The sequence below is a fragment of the Hippocampus bargibanti genome, linkage group LG03 (genome assembly GCF_051943395.1).
Source record: "Hippocampus bargibanti isolate YZ-2025 linkage group LG03, ASM5194339v1, whole genome shotgun sequence".
NCBI lineage: Eukaryota > Metazoa > Chordata > Actinopteri > Syngnathiformes > Syngnathidae > Hippocampus > Hippocampus bargibanti.
Genome location: NC_142736.1, coordinates 30,190,457 through 30,204,208, shown reverse-complemented (window position 1 = coordinate 30,204,208; position 13,752 = coordinate 30,190,457). Strand labels below are relative to the sequence as shown.

The window sequence follows — 13,752 nt, the reverse complement described above, 5'->3', positions numbered from 1 at the left end:
TAAATGTGTTGTTATTATTATTTTATGAATGAACGAATGAATAAATACATAAATAAATAAATAAATAAATAAATAACTGACTGTGAAGTGTCCTTGAGAGTTTTGAAAGGTGCTTATAAATGAAATGTGTTGTTATTATTATTTTATGAATGAACGAATGAATAAATACATAAATAAATAAATAAATAAATAAATAAATAAATAAATAAATAAATAACTGACTGTGAAGTGTCCTTGAGAGTTTTGAAAGGTGCTTATAAATGAAATGTGTTGTTATTATTGAATGAATGAACGAATGAATAAATAAATAAATAAATAAATAAATAAATAAATAACTGACTGTGAAGTGTCCTTGAGAGTTTTGAAAGGTGCTTATAAATGAAATGTGTTATTATTATTATTGAATGAAAGAACGAATGAATAAATACATAAATAAATAAATAAATAGATAAATAAATAAATAACTGACTGTGAAGTGTCCTTGAGAGTTTTGAAAGGTGCTTATAAATGAAATGTGTTGTTATTATTATTGAATGAATGAACGAATGAATAAATACATAAATAAAGAAATAAATAAATGAATAAATAAATAAATAAATAAATAAATGACTGTGAAGTGTCCTTGAGAGTTTTGAAAGGTGCTTATAAATGAAATGTGTTGTTATTATTATTGAATGAATGAACGAATGAATAAATACATAAATAAATAAATAAATAAATAAATAAATAAATAAATAAATAAATAAATGACTGTGAAGTGTCCTTGAGAGTTTTGAAAGGTGCTTATAAATGAAATGTGTTGTTATTATTATTTTATGAATGAACGAATAAATAAATAAATAAATAAACAAACGAACAAACAAATAAACAAAACAAACACACACAAACAAACACACATACGCACAAACACCCACACACCCACCCACAAACACACACACGCGCACACGCACGCACACACACGAACACACGCACACACACACATAGACAAGCACACGCACACACACACACACACACACACACACACACACACACAAACAAACACGCAAACACACACACAAACACATAAACGATAATAATAATAATCATACATTTAATTTGTAAGCACCTTTCAAAACTCTCAACGTTAATTCACGGTCACCGGATCAGTTTTTCTGTGGGTGAGCAGCGGCAGCCACATGCGCCAGTATTCGCTCAACCCGGAATAACTCAAATAAATAAAAACTAGCTCGCTAGCTAATAAACAAATGAATAAATGAATAGATTAATAGATGAATAAATGAATACATAAATAAATAAATAAATAAATAACATGAACACATGAATCAATGAATAGGTTAAAAAAACAAATGGATTAATCAACGAATAAATGAATACATGAATAAATGAATGGATGAATAAAGTATAAAATGTGTACACATGAATCAATGAATAGGTTAAAAAAACAAATGGATTAATCAACGAATAAATGAATACATGAATAAATGAATGGATGAATAAAGTATAAAATGTGTAAAGAACAATGCATCTCGAATGTCAATCAAAGTCCAGAAATTTGTAAGTTTAATAGTAATTTCACATTAACTCATTCACTGCCAGACGATGTGGAAAAATGTGTCCACTCCAGTGCCAGGGTTTTTGTCATTTTCGCTCAAATTGCAGGACCCACAGAATATTGAGTTTTAGGACTACATGAATATTCAATTCAGCACAAGAAACCATAGACTCTCTTCTTTCATCAGGAAAAAAAGTTAATTCCTAAGTTATATTGGTCTGGAGTTATCTGAGCTTGAAATGGGGGCAGCTGTAAAATACAATACATACTCATAGCGCTTTAACAACCGCTGAAGCTGTAACAAAGCGCTAACATGGTCAAAATGCAAATGCTGCGCCCTTGTGGAAGGCAAAAACATTGCCAGAGGTCTGACCAGCACTTTATCGGCTCCTCAACAAATTCGGAAATGGCGCTCCACGTCATGCTTTTCAATTCCAGTATAAATTCGAGAATGGGAGTGAATGAGTTAAAAAAATAACACGCAAATTGACTTTTTTTTTCTCTTTTCCTCCAGTCAAAGCCTCTTTTCCTTCCCGAACCACTTCTCTCCTCTCCCTGAAATTCTATCTAAATCTTATTTCATCCCCCTTTGGAGCCGTTTCGCGACCTTGTCACTATGAAAGCCATTTGCTTGACGCCGAGGCAGATTCTCAGCGGGGTGTACTTCCTCCTACAAGGTGTGGCAGATAATTATAGAATGCATTCGGGCCAGGCGAGGTTTGCCGCTGTCCGCCTCGAATCTAAAACCAGTCAAATACGCTTAGCTTCACCAGCCGGGAAGGCACCTACAGGTCCGAAGAGGTTTCATGGTAGCAGTGGACAGGTTTAATGTCATGGCCACTGGGGTCTTTGTCCACCTCCGGGGAAGTGGGGGGTGTTGCACGTTAGCGACGGGATTCGTGATATGACTTTGTGATGACAAGAAGTGATTTGGATGGAGCTGGACGTGGAAGTACCGAAGCCTGAGGGCGGCTTACCTATTCGCAAGTTAGCGTCACTGTCAAAGAGACACAATGTGAGACGAGTTGGCACCATGTGGAGAGTTGAGGGTACGATGGGGGGGGGGTCTGTGACTGTATGTGTGTCCGTGTGTGTTTCTTTTTTTAATCCATGTAATAAAATTAGAATTGGCTCTTAAAGGACAACCGACGTCACTTTTTTTGTTTTTTAACTGACATCAGAAAAACGTTTTATAGCATCTAAAATACCCAAAAAGATATTTTTATTCCAATGCAAAACACCAATAAAAATGACTTAAAGTGTCCAAAATCTGCAAAAAAAAATTGAGCTGCGAATTGGACATTTTCAGAAAGTCCCGCCCCCTAGTTCGTGACGTCACGCCAAGACGTCTTGCATTGCTAGTGAATCAAAACAATGGCTTCAGATTCGGAGATTATGCTTTCTTGTCACACATCCAGTTATGAATATGATTCAAATAGTTCTGAAGAGGAAAGCATACATGTTTGCAATCGATTAAATAATTTATTTGTGTCATTTTGAGACAACATTGGGGGGAAATCTCTCACACAAAAAAAGAGGCACAAAATGGCGACCTCCTGTGGCCACCTTCGTTTCCACAGGCTGATAAATTCCTTATATGGAGCTTGGACGCCCTCTTCTGGCGGCTTTTGGGTCCAACACGAGGTCCCCAGACCAAACAAGTACAGCAACATACATTGACGTGATGGAAGGACCGCTACAATGCGTCTTTTTTACGGTCAGGGGCGGTCCTTTAGTGACGTCACGTACGGACTCGTCACCAACTCAAAAACAAGACTTCCTGAATATTCAGCGCGAGTCTTAAAACGTAAAATATAGCTATATGCGGTGGTATCTTTGTAAAATACGCTAAGTACAAGTCATTTGAAGCCATTTTACAAATTATGGACACAACTTGTCCGGAGACGTCCTTCAAAGCTTCCATTAAGGCAGAAATGCTATCAGATGAGATGCTAAATATTGCTATGCTCGCTTCGAATATTTTTATCAGTTGAACGGTCAAGCTGGCAGTGCGTGTAAATAGAGAGAGAGAGAGACAGGCAGAGAGAGAGAGAGAGAGAGAGGAAAACGTAATATTTGAGTACCTTTCAAGTCACGCAGAAAGTATTTGAGGTGGTGAGGAGAAATGCAACACAGATGTAAAGTGTTTCTCTGTATCAGAGGGTTTTGCGCATTATGTCACTTATTAGCAAAAGAGCATAACTTTGACGCATTTTTCTGCTTATCCAAATGAATTTTCTGATGTATATTTTGTTAATTTATTTACTTATTTTTTCAGTCAGTGATTTGAACTTGGTCAAAAGTCATACTAAATTTCCATGAGAGCAAGATGCTCTGTTATTTTAACTAAATAATCCAGTAAGAATCTCCTACAGAACACTGCACTGCAATGTAAAAAAAAAAATGTACGCGTGGGATGGGAGCAATTACCATCAGTAATTTCATCTGCTGACATACGCTCAACGCCATGTAGTAGGGTTCATTGGTAAAACTGCACGGAATGGGAACTTGTGAGCCACAAGCCGTAAAAAAAGGGAAGAATTCAAATAACTTTCCCAATTGAGATGTTTTATAGATTCCACATAACCACCGACCTTGACAGGGTGAGGAGAGGATAGCGCCTGGTGAAAGGCAGACAGCCTCATGTAGCATACCATATTTTCCGATTTATAATAATTAAAAATATATATATATAATAATAATAAATTTCATTTATAAGCGCCTTTCAAAACTCTCAAGGTCATTTTACAGTCACAGGATATTTTTTCTGCGGGTGAGCAGCGGCAGCTACATGCGCCAGCGTTCACTCAACCCGGAAGTAACTCAAAGAGATACAAAGCTAGCTAATAGATAGCCAATAGATACCCAGCTAGATAGCTAGCTAGCCAGCCAGATAGGTAATAAAAGGCTAATAGTTTGCAAATAGATAGCAAATAGATAATAATAATAATAATAATAAAAATAATAAATTTCAATTATAAGTGCCTCTCAAAAGTCTCAAGGTCACTTTACAGTCACAGGATAAGCCAGGTAGCTAGCTAGCTATCTAGCTAGCTAATAGATAGCCAATAGATACTCAGCTAGATAGCTAGCTAGCCAGCCAGATAGGTAATAGAAGGCTAATAGTTTGCAAATAGATAGCAAATAGATAATAATAATAATAATAATAATAATAATAATAATAATAATAAATTTCAATTATAAGTGCCTCTCAAAAGTCTCAAGGTCACTTTACAGTCACAGGATAAGCCAGGTAGCTAGCTAGCTATCTAGCTAGCTAATAGATAGCCAATAGATACTCAGCTAGATAGCTAGCTAGCCAGCCAGATAGGTAATAGAAGGCTATTAGTTTGCAAATAGATAGCAAATAGATAATAATAATAATAATAATAATAATAATAAATTTCAATTATAAGTGCCTCTCAAAAGTCTCAAGGTCACTTTACAGTCACAGGATAAGCCAGGTAGCTAGCTAGCTAGGTAGCTAGCTAGATAGCTAGATAGATCAGGTTTGACAGTCAATCCATTAGAGTCCGTCAGTATTAGCCACCGTCTCGTCTGAGATCGTGCGCTCCATCTCAAAAATGTGTGTAAAATGTTGACTAAAAGGTCGCCAAAAGGTCAGCAACATTTTTTTTTTCTTATCGCAATTTTGATCGTCTTAAAACCCTATCATGCACCAATAATGATAACCTTTAACCTGATAACTTGAGAAGCTGTCCACTGTAGTAACCGCAGTACCGGAAAGGGTTAAAAACTATATATTCTTTCAAAGCATCAATATTCTGATATTTAATGCATCAACGTCAGTGTGTCCAGCTTATTCAAAATAACTTTTCTATTTCCAACATTCCCGAATTTTCAAAATAAAAGCCCTTACTTATATACTTCCTTCCACATATCTTGACTTGAAACGTTCGAGTTCATTCCCATTACCTTTTTTGTTCACATCTTAAATTCAAAAGCCCAAATGCAAGATTAACTCATTCACTGCCACACGCCAGTGCCAGGCGTTTTGTCATTTTCACTCAAATTGAGTTTTAGGACTACATAAACATTCAATGCAGCGTAAAAAAAAAAAAAAAAACATTGGACTTTTCTTTCATCAGAAGAGTTAATTGATAAGTTGTATGGGTCTGGAGTTATATGTGCTTGAAATGAGGGCGGCTGTACAAAAGGCCAATGCTGCCCCCCTCATGGAAGGGAAAAAAATAGTGCCAGTGGTCTGACCAGCACTTTATCGAGAATGGCAGTGATTGATATAAAATATTATTTTTTTTTAGTTTTTACCCCAATGACTATATTCATTGATCAATTCAATGAGTTTCAATTTTTCAGATAATCCGGCATAGCTCATATCATCATATTATCTGTTATTTTCCTCTATGAATGTACGGAGCCCCTAAGGGGACATGGAAGAAAAAAAATAAACAACTTTGCAAAATCTTGTTTTACAACACCATTCTTTAAACTATTAAAAAAGAGGTTTTATTTTTTTGTTTTATTTTGCAGTATGTACAGTTTTGCAATGTAAAAAAATATATTAAAAAAAGCTGACTACATTGTACTTCGCAGGCTATTTTTGGAACATATTTCCCGCGATAAACAAGGGTTCACTGTACATCGTTCAGTTTTTCTTCGCTGTTTGTGATCCCGCAGAGGAAAAAAAAAAAAAAAAAACAGTGATGCAATCAACCCCTAATGAGTGAGGCCATCTTTGACTGATTAAAAAAAATAAATACATAAAAAAACATCCTGATATACATTTTTGCGGCACTTCCTGTTTGGTCTGCCCCACCTCCTCCTCATTCCTTTTGCTTGCTGTCTGCTGCATGTTTGTCGCATGAAAAATTTTGACCGAGCTCCTTTTAATAACTTCATGTCCCCTTTCAACTTTGTGATTGTGAGCTTGATGCTTGTGATAAGTAAGTACAAACATCCGCCAGGTTTCTCCTTTGCGTGCATTGTTTCACTCCCCCAATTAAGAAATATGCCGCTTGCCCTCCTTCATTGACAGACAATTCCCTCCGGGAGGAAAAGAGCGACGGGAGACCAACCCCCTACCCCCAAAAAAAGAACAGAAAAAAAATCAAAGCTGAAAAATGAGTGCGCAGGTACGATAGCTGCTTCACATCAACCTCCGAGCCCCCACCAAGTATCGCAGAAGTCAGCTTTCCGAATTCGCTTCCCAACCCCCCCCCCCCCATGTACGCATCTCCCCACCGATAAATCCATCAAGGAGATCAATGATGCTGCAGATCACTAAAAGTTATCAGCTGCAGCTCTGCCAAATCAGCAAACACAATCACGGTGTAAATCCATCTCCTCGGTCTCACAAAGGCAGCACACCCAGTGCAAGTTTGTCGTCGTTTTTGTCGTGGTGTCAAAATGAATCACTGATGAAATGAATCTACAACTATTTTCAGCAGTAACGATTCCGAACAATTGTTTAACTTAACTCGTTCTCTGCAAAAATATGACGTGGAGCTCCGTCCCCGAATTTGTTCGGGTTTTGGTTTTTCTTGCGGGGGGAAGGTGCCGATCAAATGCTGGTCAAACCTCTGGCAATGTTTTTCCCATCCCCCAGGGGGAATCATTTGCCTTTTGTACAGCCACCACCACTTGCACCTGATTTTACTCCAGACCCATATAATTTAGGAATTAACTATTTTTTTCTTCTAAGGCACGGGTGTCAAAGTTAAGGCCCAGGGGCCAAATCTGGCCAACCACATCATTTTTTTTCGGCCCACGAAAGCAAATCAAATTTGTAAAATTCCATGATGCTTGCTAAAATCCTAACCAGAATTTCATATTTTTTTAATGTAAACCACAATAACAGTCATTACTCTTGACTTCAGATTTGAAAAGTAGTTATTCATTAATTTGTTGGGCGCTCTATATGTAATATGTGGAATGGATTAAACAGTCTAATGGCTTCCCCAAATTCATTACGACCCTCGAGAGGAAGCTATAACTACAATGTGGCCCGCTGCAAAAAATGACTTTGACACCCCTGGGCTAAGGTCTCTTACGCTGCATTGAATGTTTATGTAGTCCTAAAAGTCAATATTCTGTAGGTCCTGGAATTTGAGTGAAAATGACAAAAACCCTGGCACTGGAGTGGACACATTTTTGCACGTCTGGCAGTGAATGAGTAAAAATTGTTGATATCCTTCAGTAAATTGTGGCTACTAACTGAACTAACTAAAATAGTTGGTAATACCCTTAAATGCAAATTAACATTTTCCCAGATTATTTGATTAATCGACAGAATAATAAATCAATTCTCCAAATATTGGTTTGTGACAACTCTAGTTCACATGGTTGACTTTCATGGACATTCTTCCTAAATGCACTTTCGTCAACTGGTAATCATCCAGGCTGTCACATGGCTGACTCGCTTTATGTAGTTCATTTGCTTGATGTAGTGGTTCACGTTTGTGTTGGGATCAATTCCATCTCTTGGTCTCTCGATAATTGATCAATCCAGGAACTTTGTGGTGGTTCACATTGGTTATCCAGCCTGAATTAAACAGGAGACTATGATACGGAGTACATCAACACTTGGTGTTTATAGTGATCCTGTGAATGACCAATGGACCGTTGTAGTGGTTACATCAACTTGTTAAGGCAATTCGCTATAAAAACACATTTTAAACATCTATTCTATTTCCTTTCGCATCACTTTGTTTTTCTTGGACCTCCTGTCATGTCACATCCTGCCCGCCTTTACATGACGTCACATCCTATCCGTCTTCACATGACGTCACATCCTGTCCGCCTTTATAAAAGCACTCCCAACACGCCCCATCTCTCTCTCTCCGACCCTCCTCAACAGACCTCACAAAGTCGCTGCTGTCTACAAGATTAAAATAATCTTTTTTGTTCAACACCTTGGTTCCTGCTGATTTTACTACCATCTTCTAACACCGTTAAGAGCCATGAACCAGAGGCAAGGTTCATTTTTAACCCATCAATGTGCACGTCGTGTGGACTGAATTCAAACTCAATGTGCGGTTCACAGTCAGCATGCCATTGAATGGCAACGAGTCAAGTCTTTAGTTCTTCACATCGTTGATTTTGTCGCTAGAGTGAGAATCATTTCTTAATGATGTCACGGGGGGCTGATATAGAATGTCCACTTACAAAAGAAGTCTTGGTCGGTTGTGAGAAAATCACCATTGAACATTTCACAATCCATGGAAAGAAAAACAGATACATTATTACCTGCCCTGGACGTGCTTCTCATAGTCAACTTTCATCTTCCACAGGATCAATTCCTGTCATAGTCTCCCTCTGATTGCCTACGACTCCGTCTTTTTAGTGGTTTGCATCGCTCACTTTCATGCAGCTGGCGTGGGCTCCGTTCTCACTCACTTGAGCATTCACAGTCACGCTGAGATTGACTGTTCATCAGACCGCCGTGATTGTCCAAGGTGTCACCCGTCTTTGTAGTGATTCACTTTCTGGCTCGTATGCATCTCGTGTGGGATCGATTTCTACTCACCGTGCTGATTCTTGAGGTGAAAAAAGTTTGCCAACATCTGATGTAGTGTGTACACTTCTACCTGAAGCCTGTCAAGGGACTGTTCATTCATACGAATGGGGACATCTGTGCCTCCTGATGCTACTGTGCACCCCGCACCACTGATCCCCTACCTCAGCTCTTCCCTCCCTTAAGTTAGTGTCACCCACCTCCCCCAAGACAGCTGGGTGACCCGTGGGCCCGTCCAGGATCGCGACTCGTTGTGATGAAATCGAGGCAGGCAGTTGTTCGCATGCCCCCGACACCTCCTCCCCTTCCCCGGTCATTATTTAAAAAGTGACAGAGACTCCAGTGAGTGAAACGTGAGCGATGTAAGGAAAGGAGGGTGAGGAACGGGTAAGGGGGTGGGAGCTGTGGGGTTGCAGGTGTATTGTCCGTTGGCGGGCGAGGCTGCCGGGAGACAAATGAATCCAGCAGGCATTTGGTACACACCGGAGATTGCTTATCGATCCGGATCGCGGTATTCAGGCGGGCCTGAGAGGAGGCTGAGAATTTTCTGAGGGAGTTAATAACCCGGCAGCTCAGCTGTCTTGTCCAATCCACCAAAGGCGGAGGCCTAATCAGGGCTGGATTCCCTTTTCTTGTCCCCCCCACCCGACTGAATCCCACGTCCCCTCCCACCCCAGCCACTCACTTCCACTCCGTCGGAGCGGCGCGAGTGATTGAAATGACAGCCCCCGTTGAAAGAGGCTAATCAAATTGTTTATTATCAGTCTGAATCAATATGTATGGATTGTTAAAACATCAAAGTCGGAGTGGGGGCCACAGAAAGTAATAGTCGGGGGGCCCGACGGTAGCAGCTGGTCTCCCTTGCTCTGTTTAAAGCGACTTTCACTCTTACTTAAACCCCCGTGAACCGGTTGTAGGGGACCCCGAAAAAAAACCACCCTCCGGCGCATCTGTTCCACCGCACCCAATAATCCGCTGGTCCTCAAAATGAGGAACCCAGACCTCCGAAAGTCATAGTTTGCAGGTGTAAAAAAATCTTTTGCATGGCATGGATTTTGGACTCTTTGAAACCTAAACATCCAAGACATGTTTTTCCCCTCAAAGGAACCAAAGTGTTGCATGTCAACTGGCAATGAATGGATGGATATATAACGTGAATCTTCCCCAAGCTGTGTCTTACAGACCCCGGGTTCGAAAACCCATTTGATGAGCAATCCGTCAGCGGAATAAACGAGACGCCGCCACGTTGATAAAGAGCCCAGCCCAGCAATAGGCCCGTGCCTGGAGCAAAATTTCAGAGCCCCACGTCATTGGAGGCCTTCACAGTCAATATTTTGCACCCGTGCTCTTGTTTTCCTCTCTTCAGCGCGCCAGCCTGATTGCAAATGAGCTCAGGGCTGATGAATGAGTCGGCCCACGGGCCAAAATTGGCCCGAAATGGACGTTGTAGTTGGTCGGGAGACAAGGGGGCGAGGAAGATTGATGGATGGCCATTGTGCGTTCATTGGCGCCTGGCGTGACACCTTGTGTTTGGCCGGGGTCCACCTACCTGACGCCCCGCAAACACTATACGTGTGCCCGGCTTGATGGAATGATTAGACGCTGAATGATATGTTCTCCTCCATCTTGACCTCTTTACCAGCGCGCAGCATTAAGATGGATCACTGCCGAGTGTGAGGACACAAGGTCAAAAGTGTGAGGGATTCAGCCGCCTTTACACTCTACATTTGATAATGTAGAGTCTACATTATCAAATGTTTGCCATCTGCACCATCGAATTTGGACACCACTTATCCTGTGTCCAAGAATCAACTAAGTGAACTTCTACAAACACTGATCACATCTTGGATGGACTGAGTGCAATTAATGGAGTCGGAATTGATCACTCATCACCTTTGTGGTTGCCAGCGAGGTGAATCACTATATCCTTGGACTATTTGATAGGCAGCCAAAGGGACAGTACCCTTTGAACAGCACTGGGCGTGGGAATTGAGATCACGCCACCTACCTGAACTTTGTGAACCACTAAATTCTGCGCTTGATGCCAAGTTAAACTGTATGGCTACTTCAGGTCATATATGTGAACCATTACAAAGACAGACTACTACCTGGACTGGTATTTTTTTTCTTCTTTTTTCCACGTGTGATTATTAAGAAGCAGTCGGTAGGAACGAGCCGCGGTACCACTCCTTCTTGCAGCGCAGGTGTGACAGTCTCTGGCTGAAAGAGCTACCCATTGCTGTCAGGGTGGGAGGGGCTGTCCATTATAGCTTTGACTTTAGCTAACGTCCGTCTGTTGCCCACCTCATCCAGAGAGTCCAGTGAGCAGCTCAGGACAGAACTGGCTCTCTTGACCCGGGGTTACAGCCTGACCAGCAGACAATTCCATAGTGGAGGGCTGAAGCAACCACAGAGTCATAGAAGGTCTTCAGGAGTGACCCCTGAACCCTAAAAGACCTCAGTTTTCTGAGTAGGAAAGGAAGGACTCTGTCCCTTTTTGATAAAATATGTTATGTGAACCATTACACTCTGGATTCACTAGAAAATCAGTAATTTGCAGTGAACTTGTGCTTGAAAGTGAGCTATGTGAACCACTATGCTCTGGACCAACTGCTCGTCACTTGCAGGGTTCTCGTGACTTTGAGTCATAGCCGATCCTATGCCGGCTATATTCAGTAAACTATGTGAATCACTACAAAGACCACTGGACGGGGTGTCGGTCAATCTGAGGACGATTCTGAAAAACGCAACGAGTGATTTCTCCCGCAGCAGCTGCTTGTTTTGCTCAGCGCCGTAATCTGTGCACTTGATCAGGACATGAAGCCAACTGTCGTCCGGCATGGTGCACAATGAAGGTGATTGATTGGACGCTCCGGGGGATCAAACCCTCATTTCGCTCTTAATTTCACCCTTAATTTCACCTGTCACTCATCTCACTCCTCCCCGACGTCAACGTTCAATAACAGCCCGCTCATCTTTTTGTCCTAATTGGAAGTCCATGCAAGTCCTTATCATCTGGCCCATTACATAATCCACATGACGGCAGTCGTCATCTATCATACTGCAACATTTTGTTCTGTCTTTTCGGGGCGGGATGATATGAGACAGCCAGGTGGGGGTGCATATTGATTTTTGTACCTTAACGCCGAGCCCAGACTCCAGAAGTGAATTGTTTGTCTCTTATTGATAATTGCTTTAATGACCATGACGGACAGTTTGGGGGGAGCAGTGAAAAAAAAGGGCTTTTTACACTCTCAAATAGGATGACGTCAAGCCACGTGATTGCTCAAGAACGCAGCAGTGAGGGGAGGTGGTTTAAACATTAAAGAGACAGGCAGACGCCTCAAAATGAGACAGAAGGACTTCTTTAATCGATTGCAAACATTTATGCTTTCCTCTTAAGAACTATTTGAATCATATTCATAACTGGATGAGTAACAAGAAAGCATCTTCTCCAAATTGGAAGCCATTGTTTTGATTCTAGAGCCAGGCAAGATGTCATGGCGTGACGTCACGAACAAGGGGGCGGGACCTTCTGAAACTCGGCAACTCTGAGGTCATTTTGAAGTAGTTTTGGGACACTCATTTTTATTGGTGTTTTGCATTTGACTAAAAATATCAGCCTGCGTGTTTTGGGTATATTAGATGTTATACAACGTTTTTCTGATGTCAGTTAGGAAACAAAAAAAGATGGCGGTTGTCCTTTAATGTGTCCTGACTATGAATATTTGCCCTATGCAGATCATTTCCTTTATTTCCTATGGAGAAAAAAAGTCAGTAAAGAGTGACCAAATGTTCCTCTCTTTGTCCCCGCTTCAGAATACAGAAATTGACATCAAACCATACAGGGCATTTGTCGGATTTCGGATTGGGACTTAATGGAGTGCACCTGCCAGGTAAGTAGATAAACCACTGGAGGTCAGCATAGTTGAGGTTGCCAGTGACGGTGTTGGGTTTCTCCTCTGAGTGAATCTTTCCACTCCTTTGTGCATGTTTCTCCTTTAATTTGAAACCACCTTCCACATAATATATGGATGCACATTGCGGTATGACGAATCCGGTGCTCATTAGCGAGGCTTTTGATATGAAGTGATGCATCATCTTTCCGCTAGGCAACAGCTGATTGGCCTCTAATGCCGTGTCGCCCCCTCCCGGCTTTCATGTGAGTACATATTTCCTGATAAAGCGACCGGTTATAATTGGAACAAGGCCCCACACTGACTCATCATAGCCCGGGCCGACATGGCCGCGGTCCACTTACTTTATTTATCTCCTACATCTGTTTCCTGCATGCGGAATCCGTTGTAGTCGTCTCTCTCTTCCTCCTCCCCTGTAAGTCATTAAGGCCCACAGGTAAAATTGTCTGTCTGCTGAGAAGCCTTCAGCATCTGCTCTCTCGCGGAGCCTCGTCATAACCTCACCAGGATGTTTAAAGCGCATGTCCGACTGCTGTGTTTTGACTTGCTGGAAGTGCTGTTTAATGACAATGGACTGCTTGTTCTTTTCCGGCGCGGATTCTAATCAAAGCTTTCATCAATAATGGATGGTGGATCTAATTGTGGGTGTACGGCTGGGCTAGGGGGGGTGTGGGGGATGTCCCCCTTGTAGGGTTTAATTAGAGACCACTCGGATGGGATCTTGGGTGTTTTTTTGAGCTGTTGTAAAAAGCAGAGTAATTAACGCTGCAATCGGTTTTGGGGAAAAA

At 41.2% G+C, this 13,752-nt stretch overlaps 1 long non-coding RNA gene across 1 annotated transcript in view; it reads left to right on the top strand.

Moving 5' to 3' along the window:
* Window positions 1–13,275, top strand: part of LOC148900930 (uncharacterized) — a 16,114-nt gene extending 2,839 nt beyond the window's left edge. Inside the window, exons 2-3 of the long non-coding RNA XR_016114586.1 lie at window positions 12,867–12,943; window positions 13,160–13,275. This is a non-coding gene — a long non-coding RNA (uncharacterized LOC148900930). The remainder of the gene's footprint in view (window positions 1–12,866; window positions 12,944–13,159) is intronic.
* The last annotated feature ends 477 nt before the right edge of the window (window positions 13,276–13,752 follow it).